This window comes from Eptatretus burgeri, chromosome 3 (genome assembly GCF_056783735.1).
Source record: "Eptatretus burgeri isolate ZD-2024b chromosome 3, Ebu_testis_v1, whole genome shotgun sequence".
Taxonomy (NCBI): domain Eukaryota; kingdom Metazoa; phylum Chordata; class Myxini; order Myxiniformes; family Myxinidae; genus Eptatretus; species Eptatretus burgeri.
Genome location: NC_140963.1, coordinates 17,713,699 through 17,725,826, shown reverse-complemented (window position 1 = coordinate 17,725,826; position 12,128 = coordinate 17,713,699). Strand labels below are relative to the sequence as shown.

Below are 12,128 nucleotides of genomic sequence, written 5' to 3'. Positions count from 1 at the left end.
TTCTCATGATGTAACGTTTGCTATTATTTTGTGATGTGATTTATTGTTTTCTCTGTTCTGCATTGAGTGGCTTGGAAAACATGCAGCGGTTTGTTTGTTTGGATTTTGCAGTCACCATTGTAGTAAAGAATGAACTTTCAAGACCCCCATCTCTGTGCCTGCACGTGACATATCTTTATGCAGTAAACCCTCCAATATCACGGGTTCTACTTTCACGGGTTTCGACCACTTGCGGGCAACCTATTGTGTTCCGATTCCATTATCGCAGGATTTCATTTCGACCAATCGTGGTTTTTGAGCTGAGATTAGTGATCATTTGCATCCCGTTATGAGCTTGTGGTGTTTCTTACGCACCGTTTTTAATGAGCCCAAACGTAAGGTGATGGACAAAAGTAGTTGTGCCAAAAGGCAGAGAAAGGTTATGACGTTGGGCGAAAAGATCGAGTTGTTAGATCGGATGGCTCAAGAATAAAATGCCACATCTGTACGGTCCGTCATTACGGGGTCAATGATTGTGGGTAGAACTGTACCCATTGTACTCTTCCTCATTCCCAAACCTTCATTATCCTTCAAACCTAATTCCCAAATATTAATTTTCCAACTCCATATTTGATTCTTATTGCCAAACACTTCATTTCTGACTCCCAGATTTGAACCCCTATTCTTAAACACATTCTCATGCGTAGCTCATGAAACAAATCGAGGCGAAGGGATTTATGACTGAGCAGGTTTTTAACACCGATGAGACGGGATTATTCTGGAAGACGATGCCGTACCTGTACCTTGCTCTCCAAGCAGGTAATATTGTGTTACCCTTCTCCATTGTGGGTTGTGGCAATGCCACAGACAACTTTGTCCTAAAGCTAATGCTGCTTTTCTGTTTGCTGAATCACCGTCCCTGCTCACCCTTCCCCGCTCACCCTTTTCCTGCTCACCCTTCCCCGCTCACCCAACCCTTCCCCCTCTAATAGCATCATCCCGAGCTAAGTCTTGTGTTTTCTATTTACGGCAGAGTACAGTGCGAGTACGTAATATGTTTACCCTCACCCACCTTGTTGTGTTGTAATAAATTTTTTAAATCTTCCTCGATATTTTCTCAAATCTCAGGAACTGAACCCCCCTCTTCCCATGAGCCCTTGGTTTCCACGATCGCAGTTTAAACTATCGCAGCATTTTCCAGGAACCTAAACCCCGTGATATTGGAGGGTTTCCTGTATAATGGTTGACACGCCCTGGTGAAATTTGAGCTGTCCTTCACGCCGAGCTGCACTTTAACAGAAACCAGTAAGGTGAGGATAGATGGGCCAGTTTCAAACAGTGTGATGTAGTTGAGTAAGGTGAGGATAGATGAGCTGGTTTCAAACAAACAGTGTGATGTAGTTGAGTAAGGTGAGGATAGATGGGCCAGTTTCAAACAGTGTGATGTCGTTGAGTAAGGTGAGGATAGATGAGCCGGTTTCAAACAGTGTGATGTAGTTGAGTAAGGTGAGGATAGATGGGCCGGTTTCAAACAGTGTGATGTAGTTGAGTAAGGTGAGGATAGATGGGCTGGTTTCAATTTACATTTCAACAAAAACTCTTCCTCCTTATTCTTCACTTATAAAAATGGTGACTCGTTCATTCCCGTTACCCATGTCATTAAAAACTAGCTATATTCAAAACTTTAAAAAAAAACATTTCCATTTTGTTCATAATCGCCCTATCAAACAGCATTTCCCATTATACACCGCCTTTTAAATATCACCAAGCACGTCACTCCAATTGCAACGCAGCTGAGAAAAGGATACGAACAAAAATACAGCTGATATTAAATAATTTATTCACATGATTTTTAAAGGGTGAAAGTTAATTGTTCACTGCTCCTCCCCAATCCCATATCCAGGCGATGCATGTCGGACGTCATCACCGGCATTTTTACTTTGTTTGTTTGTTTGTGTTTGTTTGTTTGTTTTTGTTTGTGTGTTTGTTTGTTTGTGTTTGTTTGTTTGTTTGTTTGTGTTTATTTGTTTGTTTGTTTGTCTGGGCAATATCTCAGCCATTCTTTGAGCTAAGAAGCTGAAATTTGGGGACGAAAATGAAGGTGTGCTTTGGCAAAAACAGTATTTTTATTTTTTGATTCATCAATTAATTGATCAATTCCTTAATTTTTATCGATTTATTAATTACTTATTTTCTTTCTTCATCTGGGCAATATCTCAGGCACCTTTTGAGCAAGGAAGCTGATATTTGGACACGATGGTGAACAAGTATTTTGGCTATGAAGGGTATTTTTTGATTTATTGATCGATCAATTAATTGATTAATTACTCATTTTTCAATTAATTAACTTTCAAAGTGTTAGAGATTCAGATGAAACGGCGATGGTTTTGGGTATGCTATTAGCCAATTAATTAAGAAATTAATTATTTTATGATTTTTATTTATTTATTTAAGTTTTGCAACTGATCAATCAATTATTGCACACCCGCTCGCTCCCAATTCCCTCTCCATGTGCTCCATGGTCGCATCGCCAGGTGCCAAAGGCGCCCCAGCAATGTTGTGCACTGGATGATTTGTTATTTATTTATTTAGCATTTATATTTGGCAATAAGTAGAAAGCTTGGTGTTGGCGCAGTGGTTAGGGCAGTGGCTTGGGACCCAAAAGGTCCTGAGTTCAAGCCCTGTTGGGACACTGAATTTATATATATATATATATATATATATATATATATATATATATATATATATGTATGTATATTGTGTATGTATATTGTGTATGTATATTGTGTATATATATGTGTATATATATGTGTATATATGTATATATATATATATATATATATATATATATATATATATATATATATATATATATATATATATATATATATATATATATATATATATATATATATATATATATATATATATACACACACACACACATACCAAGTCGAAAACACCAGGGGGTTGACTCAGCCTGTCATCCTTCCGAGGTCGGCGAAATGAGTACCAGTGTACTGGGCCGGTGTATACCCTGGTTAAAATAGGTGTACCATATCCCTGTGTCGTAAGAGGCGACCAGGGTTGCGTCAGGAAGGGCATCCGGCGTAAAACATGTGCCAAATCACTGCGGATCATACGGATGATCCGCTGTGGCGACCCTTAACGGGAGCAGCCTAAAGAAGAAGATTTGGCAATAAGTATATTTATTTATTTAGCATTTATATTTGGCAATAAGTATATTTATTTATTTAGCATTTATATTTGGCAATAAGTATATTTATTTATTTAGCATTTATATTTGGCAATAAGTATATTTACTTATTTAGCATTTATATTTGGCAATAAGTGTATTTACTTATTTAGCATTTATATTTGGCAATAAGTATATTTATTTATTTAGCATTTATATTTGGCAATAAGTATATTTATTTATTTAGCATTTATATTTGGCAATAAGTATATTTATTTATTTAGCATTTATATTTGGCAATAAGTATATTTACTTATTTAGCATTTATATTTGGCAATAAGTATATTTATTTATTTATTTGGCATTTATATTTGGCAATAAGTATATTTATTTATTTGGCATTTATATTTGGCAATAAGTATATATTTATTTATTTAGCATTTATATTTGGCAATAAGTATATTTATTTATTTAGCATTTATATTTGGCAATAAGTATATTTATTTATTTAGCATTTATATTTGGCAATAAGTATATTTATTTATTTAGCATTTATATTTGGCAATAAGTATATTTAGTTATTTAGCATTTATATTTGGCAATAAGTATATTTACTTATTTAGCATTTATATTTGGCAATAAGTATATTTACTTATTTAGCATTTATATTTGGCAATAAGTATATTTATTTATTTAGCATTTATATTTGGCAATAAGTATATTTATTTATTTGGCATTTATATTTGGCAATAAGTATATTTATTTATTTAGAATTTATATTTGGCAATAAGTATATTTATTTATTTAGCATTTATATTTGGCAATAAGTATATTTATTTATTTAGCATTTATATTTGGCAATAAGTATATATTTGGCAATAATCCTGCTGGGATATGGACACCCAGCAGGATTAAAAACAAAACCTGTCAAAGGGCGGAGGAGCTCCTTGTGAGCCAACGGCCATCCATATCTAGTGCCCAACTGTGTCTGCGGACGTCCTCCTGCAGTTGGGTTACTTCTTATTAGGAGGTTGGTGGCAGGATTTGCACTCCAGCCACCGTAAAACGCTTCATTCCGCAAAACGCAAAAACGCAAAAAAATCTGAAAACCCACTCCGTGGGAGTACCTCCTGTGCAGCTTCCCTTCGCAGGGCAGCTCACCGGATGATGGGATTGGGGCAAAGCCTTCGGGACCCCCAATCTTTGATAGGAGGGAAACCACGGGGTAACATCCCTGGGTCAGATTGCGGGAGAGTGTGTCGGAGTGGTGCTGAGGTGTCGTCCACCAGACGGCGGTCTCCTTGGGTTAACCTGAGGCGGTCCCTTCGGGTGGGTGCCTGGAATGTCCTATCCCTAAGAGAGGATGATCACCTGTCTCTGTTATCATCTGAGCTCAAGCGTTTGGACATCGGGATTGCAGCTCTCTCTGAGGTTCGGAGACCGGATTGCGGCGAGATAATGGTGGGTGGTTACACCTACTATTGGTCTGGTCGCTCTGATGGTTACCATACCCAAGGAGTTGCTGTAGCTGTGTCCAATAAGCTGACCCCAATGATAATTGAGGTAACACCGGTCAACGAGCGTATTATGAGATTAAGGATTCGTCACTCCTTAGGTGTCATTTCCCTGGTCTCTATTTATGCTCCGACTGAGGTGAGTGATCTTTCCGTGAAGGATGCATTCTACGCCACACTCGAGTCTGTGGTTGATCAGTGCCCCAGACGAGATACACTTCTAGTCTTGGGGGATTTCAATGCATCGACTGGAACTGATAGGGATGGTTATGAGGTGTGTGTTGGTCCCCATGGGTCAGGAACTATGAACCAGAATAGCACTAAGTTCCTTGACTTTGCAAGAAGTCATGGACTTAGGGTGGCTGGTTCATGGTTTCAGCGCCTGCAAGCTCATCGCTGGACTTGGTATTCCAACGCTGGCGGTGTGGCAAAGGAGATTGACCATGTCCTCATTGACGGTCGTTGGAGGATGATCCAGAACTGCAGGGTCTACCGGAGTGCTCAGTTCCTCAATACTGACCACAGGCTTGTTGTAGCAACTCTAAAGCTGCACCTTAAATCCTGGAGAATGGTACCATCCCAGCCTAGGCTGGATGTTGCCAAGCTCAGGGATGAGAGAGTAGCTGAGGAGTTTGCGAACAGGCTGAGTGGACACTTGGGGGGTCTGGGTGCTTTGCGGGGTCCTGAAGAGTTGTGGAGCACCTTCAAGACCACCGTCCTTGATGTTGCCGGTGGATGCCTTGGAGTTCACCGCAGGGCAAAGAAGAATTTTGTCTCTCAAGGGACACTGGATACCATTGACCAGAGTCGCAGGGCCAGGCTGAATGGCAGAGCTGAGCTGTTCAGGGAGCTGAGGCGTAAAACTGTACGTGCACTGAGGGTGGACAAGGAGGCCTATGTGCGAGGAATCTGTGAGGGGGTAGAGCATCACCTGTGGACAGGTGATTCTCGTCCCGCTTACAGGGGAATTCGCGCATTACGTTCATCCAAGCCCATCCCTCGGAGCACTGCAGTTCGAGCAGAGAGTGGTAGGCTCTTGACAGAGGAGTCTGAAGTGAAGGCCCGCTGGGCCGGTTACTTTGAGCGGTTGTACCAGGCTGATCCCCCAGCTGTCGAGTTGGACGTCAAGGGTGTTACAATCCCTGTTGCTGACCCTCGAATCAACTGTGGTCCACCATCGCTTGTGGAAACACAGGCTGCGGTGAACCAGTTGAAACGGGGCAAAGCTCCAGGGATCTGTGGCATCCATGCTGAACTTCTCAAGGCTGGTGGAAATGCTGCACTCGCGTCGTTGCATGCAGTTTTGTGCTCTGCCTGGAACACAGGCATCATCCCAACTGACTGGAAGAGGGGCCTTGTTGTCCCTCTCTGGAAAGGGAAGGGTGATCGCCAAGACTGCAACAACTACCGAGGGGTGACGCTGCTCTCAGTGCCGGGCAAGGTCTTTGCTCGGATAATTCTTGATAGGGTTCGCCACCATCTGCTTGAGCACCAGCGTCCAGAGCAGTCAGGCTTTACACCAAAGAGGTCAACGATTGACCGTATCCTTGCTCTTCGTGTCCTCACTGAACGCAGACGAGAGTTTCGGCAGGGGCTGCTTGCAGCCTATGTTGATCTCTGTAAAGCGTTCGATTCAGTGAATCGGGATGTCCTCTGGAGGATTCTTGGTCTTCGTGGGGTGCCACCGAAACTGATCGATCTGATGTCTGAACTCTACTCTGGTACTGAGAGTGCTGTGAAGTGTGGTGGTACCGCCTCTGACTTATTTCCAGTTGTTACTGGAGTTCGTCAGGGATGTGTACTTGCCCCCACACTTTTCAGCACTTGTATGGACTGGATTTTTGGGAGGATGTCGGAGAGATCAAGTTGCGGTGCATCGTTTGGCAATGTCAAGATCTCGGACCTTGATTTTGCAGATGATGCAGTCATCTTTGCGGAGACTTTAGACATCCTCTTGGGGGCCCTCGAGGTGCTGAATGAGGAGTCGGAGCCGTTGGGATTACGGATTTCTTGGGTCAAAACAAAGATCCAGGCTTTCGGTGACATCTTGGATGCTGCTGTCCTGTCTGTGTCTGTTTGTGGTGAGGATGTTGAGGTCGTGGATAGATTCACTTACCTTGGCAGTGATATTCATGTCTCCGCAGGTTGTGAGCCGGAGGTCAATAGACGTCTGGGTCGGGCCTGGGGAGTCATGGATTCACTGGATCATGGGGTGTGGCGCTGCCGGTACCTGTGCGGGAGGACGAAAGTCCGAGTCTTCAGGTCCTTGGTACTTCCAGTCTTGCTCTATGGGTGCGAGACTTGGACTTTGACCAAGGATCTGAGACGGAGACTTAATTCCTTTGGTACCAGGTCTCTTCGGAGAATCCTTGGCTATCGCTGGTCGGATTTTGTGTCCAACGAGCGGTTGCTGAGAGAGACTCGGATGAGATTTGTTACCTGCATAGTCCGTGAGCGTCAGCTGCGGCTGTATGGACATGTGGCTCGTTTTCCTGACGCTGATCCTGCTCACCAGATTCTCTCAGCGAGGGAGTCTCATGAGTGGAGGAGGCCAGTGGGCCGACCACGTGCCTCATGGTTGCAGCAGGTTGACCATCATCTCAAGGAGATGGGGATGGGCCTGGCATCTGCCTGGGGGATGGCCAGACGGAGGCCCCTGGAGTACCGGCGGAAAGTGGACGCAGCGACGCGCTGTTCTGGCACATGCTCCCATACCTGAATAAGTATATTTATTTATTTAGTGTACTTTGAATGTAGCACTGCTTTTTATTTATTTTCTCTGGAAGAGATGGGTCTTACATTCTCGTTATATTAAAACGAAAGAAAAGAAAGAATGCAACCTCTTGTGCCAAGTATAGGGCTGACTCAAAGGGAAAGACAGTTTTCCTGGCTAGTGTCCCATGCTCATTATAATGCTTATAGTAGGGTGAATATACTGGTTCTGGCTCACTTTTCCCCATGTAAATGAATGGGGGATTTTCAGCGATTCATATTTTTTTTCCCTAAAAATAAACCCCCTTTTTATCCCAAGGTATATTTATTTGTCTCCCTTTTTAACCTGGGGACACTTTTTTTCAAATAACCCATGCAATAAGATAAAGATTTGTTAAAGGTGATTCGAAAAAATATCTAAAACGTCTAAGCCTCGGGACACTCTTTATCAAATAACCGATGCATATTGTTTAGCTCACTCATTGAACCTATAAAGATTTGTTCATTCTCAAATTCCTTCAATAGTTTAATTTTCTTTGCACAATAATCCCCATCTAAAATATTGAAAAACAAAACATTTGAATCTTTATATTTTTTAAGATACCCCTTTTGTGCCATTACGAAATGATAAACTTCTCTTAATGATCTCATCTGGCCACCGCCCGAGTTGCAAATCATTTTTGTACATAAACCACGCCATAAAAAAAGTTTTGTTTCAAATGTTTTCAGTTCGTGTCATGAAAATGAGGAAGTGTTTTTTTTTGACACGGTCGTGCTGTGTGAATGAGGAAGTGTTTTTGGACAGTCATGCTGTGAAAAAATAGGAACTATTCTGTGAGACAAGGTCTCGTGTTTATATTTTATCTCAGAACACGAACTGAAAACATTTGAATCAAAACCATTTTAGAGTATTTTAAGTATGTTTTAAAAATGATTCATACAATTTGAGAATATATCTCCCAGTTATTTTCCAAGCTGTCTCTCCCGAAGCGTCATTTCCTGTGGCCACACCCAATGATTAAGCAATCTCCTCATCGTTGCTTTATAAGTGATTCGCCAGACAAAGTTTCTGCCAGACGGGATTTTCATTTTTACAACTGAGACATGAGCGATCTTTCTTCCGCGAACAAAACAGCTCAACACAAAGTTGGTAAGCCTGTGTATAGGTTCCTCTTTGAACGATGAAGCAATTGATTATAAATTAAATCGTGATAATTCTGATATATATTTTTTTTTCTTGGCAGGTCCTTGGAAGAAGAGCAGTTTACATATCACGACGAGGTGCATGAAATTCATGCTCTTATTGAAGAGGTCAATCATCTTAGAAGAGAATTGAAAAACATTTTTAAAGACTGACACGACGTCTTATCACGGCCTCTGATCTTTTTGCCATCTTGTACCAATGGTAAAAAAAAAAAAACTGAGACATGGACTCACTCTCTTCCGATGAAGATAACAGCTCAACACAAAGTTGGTAAGTTTGTGTATGGTTTCCTCTTTGAATGATGAAGCAATTGATTATAAATTAAATCGTGATAATGCGAAAATATATATTTTTTCCTGGCAGGTCCTTGGAAGAAGTGGAGTTTACATATCACAATGAGGTGCATCAAATGAATGCTCTTATTGAAGAGGTCAATGATTTTAGAAGAGAATTGAAAAACATTTATAATGACTGGTACGAAGTCTTATCACGGCCTCTGATCTCGAATAAATTAAACCAATGGTGAGACACGTGTGTGTGTGTGTGTGTGTGTGTGTGTGTGTGTGTGTGTGTGTGTGTGTGTGTGTATGTGTGTGTGTGTATATGTGTGTGTGTGAATATATATATATATATATATATATATATATATATATATATATATTTATGTGTGTGTGTGTGTGTGTGTGTGTGCGTGTGCGTGTGCGTGTGCGTGTGCGTGTGCGTGTGCGTGTGCGTGTGCGTGTGCGTGTGCGTGTGCGTGTGTGTGTGTGTGTGTGTGTGTCTCTTTCCCTGTCTGTTTGTCTCTCTCTATCTCTCCCTGTCCGTCTCTTTGTATCTCTCTGTCTGTCTTTCTACCTACCTCTCTCTGTCTGTCTCTCCATCTATACCCTTGACTTATTTTTTTTTTTTTCAGCTCGATCACACAACATCAGCTGTTGAAGCAATCTGGTACAACACATGATTTTCTGGAGGTAAATGTTTCTGAATTATTATTTAGTTATTCTTTTATTAATATCACTCTCTCTTTGGAATGTCGTCTTATGTTGGTTGCATCATTAGTTTGGACGCGGTTTTACCAGTACACTGGAATTCATTTTATTGGCCTTGGAAGGATGACAGGCTGAGTCGGCCTCCTGGTGTGTTAATTCAGTGGTCAACGAGGCTTGAACTTAGAACCAACAACAGGCTTACTCATATTACCATGTAATTATCTTTATAAAACCTAATTATTATCCACTTTTTGTTTCAAAACAGAATATGGTGTCTGAGTTTCGAAATCACAAGACATCTGAAGAAGATTGCTGGGAAAGATTATACATTCTCGCAAATGAATATTTAATATTTGCAATTTTGATTAATTATATTTGTTTTGTTTACAATTACTTGATTTTGAATTTCAAAAAAAGGATTAAGACATGAAGGAAAGGGAGGGAGGGGGTGGGGGGGTAGGTGCGCTCCCCCAACGACCCATCACCCCTCATCCCACCCCTCCCCTCCCCATGTGTGTGTGTGGGGAAGGGTGGGGGTGGGATGAGGGAGGTGGTGGGTCAAAGGTGGGGGCACACAGGGGGATGAGGGGGTGGGGCTTGTGTGGGCGGGGTGTGTGTGGGCGGGGCTTGTGGGAGGGCGTTTATGTGGTCGGGGCTTGTGTGGGTGGGGTTTATGTGAGCGGGGCTTCGGTGTGGGCGGGGCGTGTGTGGGCGGGGCTTGTGTGGGCGGGGCGTGTGTGGGCGGGGCTTGTGGGAGGGCGTTTATGTGGGTGGGGCTTGTGTGGGTGCGGTTTATGTGGGTAGAGCTTGTGTGGGAGGGGTTTATGTGGGCAGGGCTTCGGTGGGGTTTATGTGGGTGGGCTTCGGTGGGGTTTGTGTGGGCAAGGTTTATGTGGGTGGAGCTTGTGTGGGCGGAGTCAAAAAAGGGGCGGAGTCAAAAAATTTCAATATATCTTTGTCTTTTGTAATTCCTGTGAACAAAATGAACCTAAAATCTCTTCCCCTTCCAAATCATATATCTTATAAGTCCAAGGAACCGTATCTATTACATCAACAATTTTAAAAAGTTCTTTCATCCATCGTTTAGTAAAACCCTTTTCAAAATGAGATTTCCACCTATATATTCTTACGATATCACCAACTTTGAACTTAGGTTTTCTGACATTAATCTCTTTTTCATATTTTAATTTTGTAAATGTTTCTGATGGTTTCATATTTGTTGACGTGTGAATCGTGTCATTATACTTATCCACAAAATCCTGAATAAAAGATGACCATTGTTGTCAACCGAGTTGTGTGAATTTTTTATATAGTATCTCTTTTAAGGTACGATTAAAACGTTCAGCAACAACTGCCTTCCCTTCATTAAAGGTACTGTATAATGTAATACTGTTATTTTTTAGAAGATTCATAAATGTCTTGTTATAAAACTCTCTACCCTCATCAGTCCACAATGTTTTAGGTTTTCTCTTACTTTTATTAAATATCTGTTGAAAGGCTAACATAACAGTATTACCTGTTTTGTTTTTTAATGGTACAACCCATGCGTATCTACTCCTCAAATCAATAACGGTTAAAGCATACTTGTACCCCTTATCATTATTGAGTTCAATCAAATCAGCAGACCAGATATAATCTACTTCCTTGGAATAAACTTTCCTTCTCTGAAACTTTGTGAATATTGGTTTATGTAATTCATCAGCTAATTGCTCTTCAATCTTAATGACATCATTAGAGCCTATAAGTTTTTTGAATTTCCAAGTCCAAGTTTCAATTTAGCACTGATCATCTTCTTCACAATGAACCGATCAACTTTTTCTCTCAAGGTTGGATTTTGTATCAGAGACAAATTATACAACATTTCTCTATCGGCTTCATGCTTTTCTTCCAACGTTGTGGTATTCCCATAATCAATATCGTGTCTCATGCACACTTCATCAACTCTATTGATGGGTTTACTCCAGGATTTAGGATTGTCTGCCTCATCTAATCTTTTATCCAAGTTTGTGCCTGGACCACAGAAAGAATACCCTGGAAGATGTAATTCCCCTGGTATTCCAGTAGTTGTAAATTTACTTCCTGATAAAAACTTTTGTATATCTCCTCCTCGTTTGTGTTTTGAGATAAATTGATTCTTTTTTTGAACCACACACCGAACATATACCTTTTTGTATAACCCTGTTATTTTTACTTTTAATATATGAAATATTTTTAGTATTAGTTTTCTTTTTACATTTGAGACAATAACTCATTTATTTATGTGAAAAATTCCTGCAGAGTGCAAAAACCTTTTTAGTTTCCAACATGCACATTTGAATCTTAATTTTTAAAACATAAAGAATCCTTAGAAATGCCTTCACTCTCTCCTCCATTTATTTAAGAAAAAAAATAAAAATGAAAAACTTGAATTAAAATGAATAGCTTGTCGATGTCAATAGTCTTGTCGAAAGTATTGCAAATAGACTTGTCAATTCTTTATTTTCCTCCTCGGTGGGTTGAGTTATTTTCTGTAATACCACCAATCTTTTTTTAAT

General features: G+C 40.7%; 1 protein-coding gene and 1 long non-coding RNA gene across 3 annotated transcripts in view; one reads left to right on the top strand and one right to left on the bottom strand.

Moving 5' to 3' along the window:
* LOC147029466 (sterol 26-hydroxylase, mitochondrial-like) overlaps nt 1-12,128 on the bottom strand; it is a 78,285-nt gene that overhangs the window by 50,530 nt on the left and 15,627 nt on the right. The window lies entirely within an intron of this gene.
* LOC147029467 (uncharacterized) lies at nt 8,974-10,058 on the top strand. Its single transcript, XR_015055917.1, has 3 exons — nt 8,974-9,127; nt 9,519-9,576; nt 9,860-10,058. It is a non-coding gene; the product is annotated as an uncharacterized LOC147029467 (long non-coding RNA).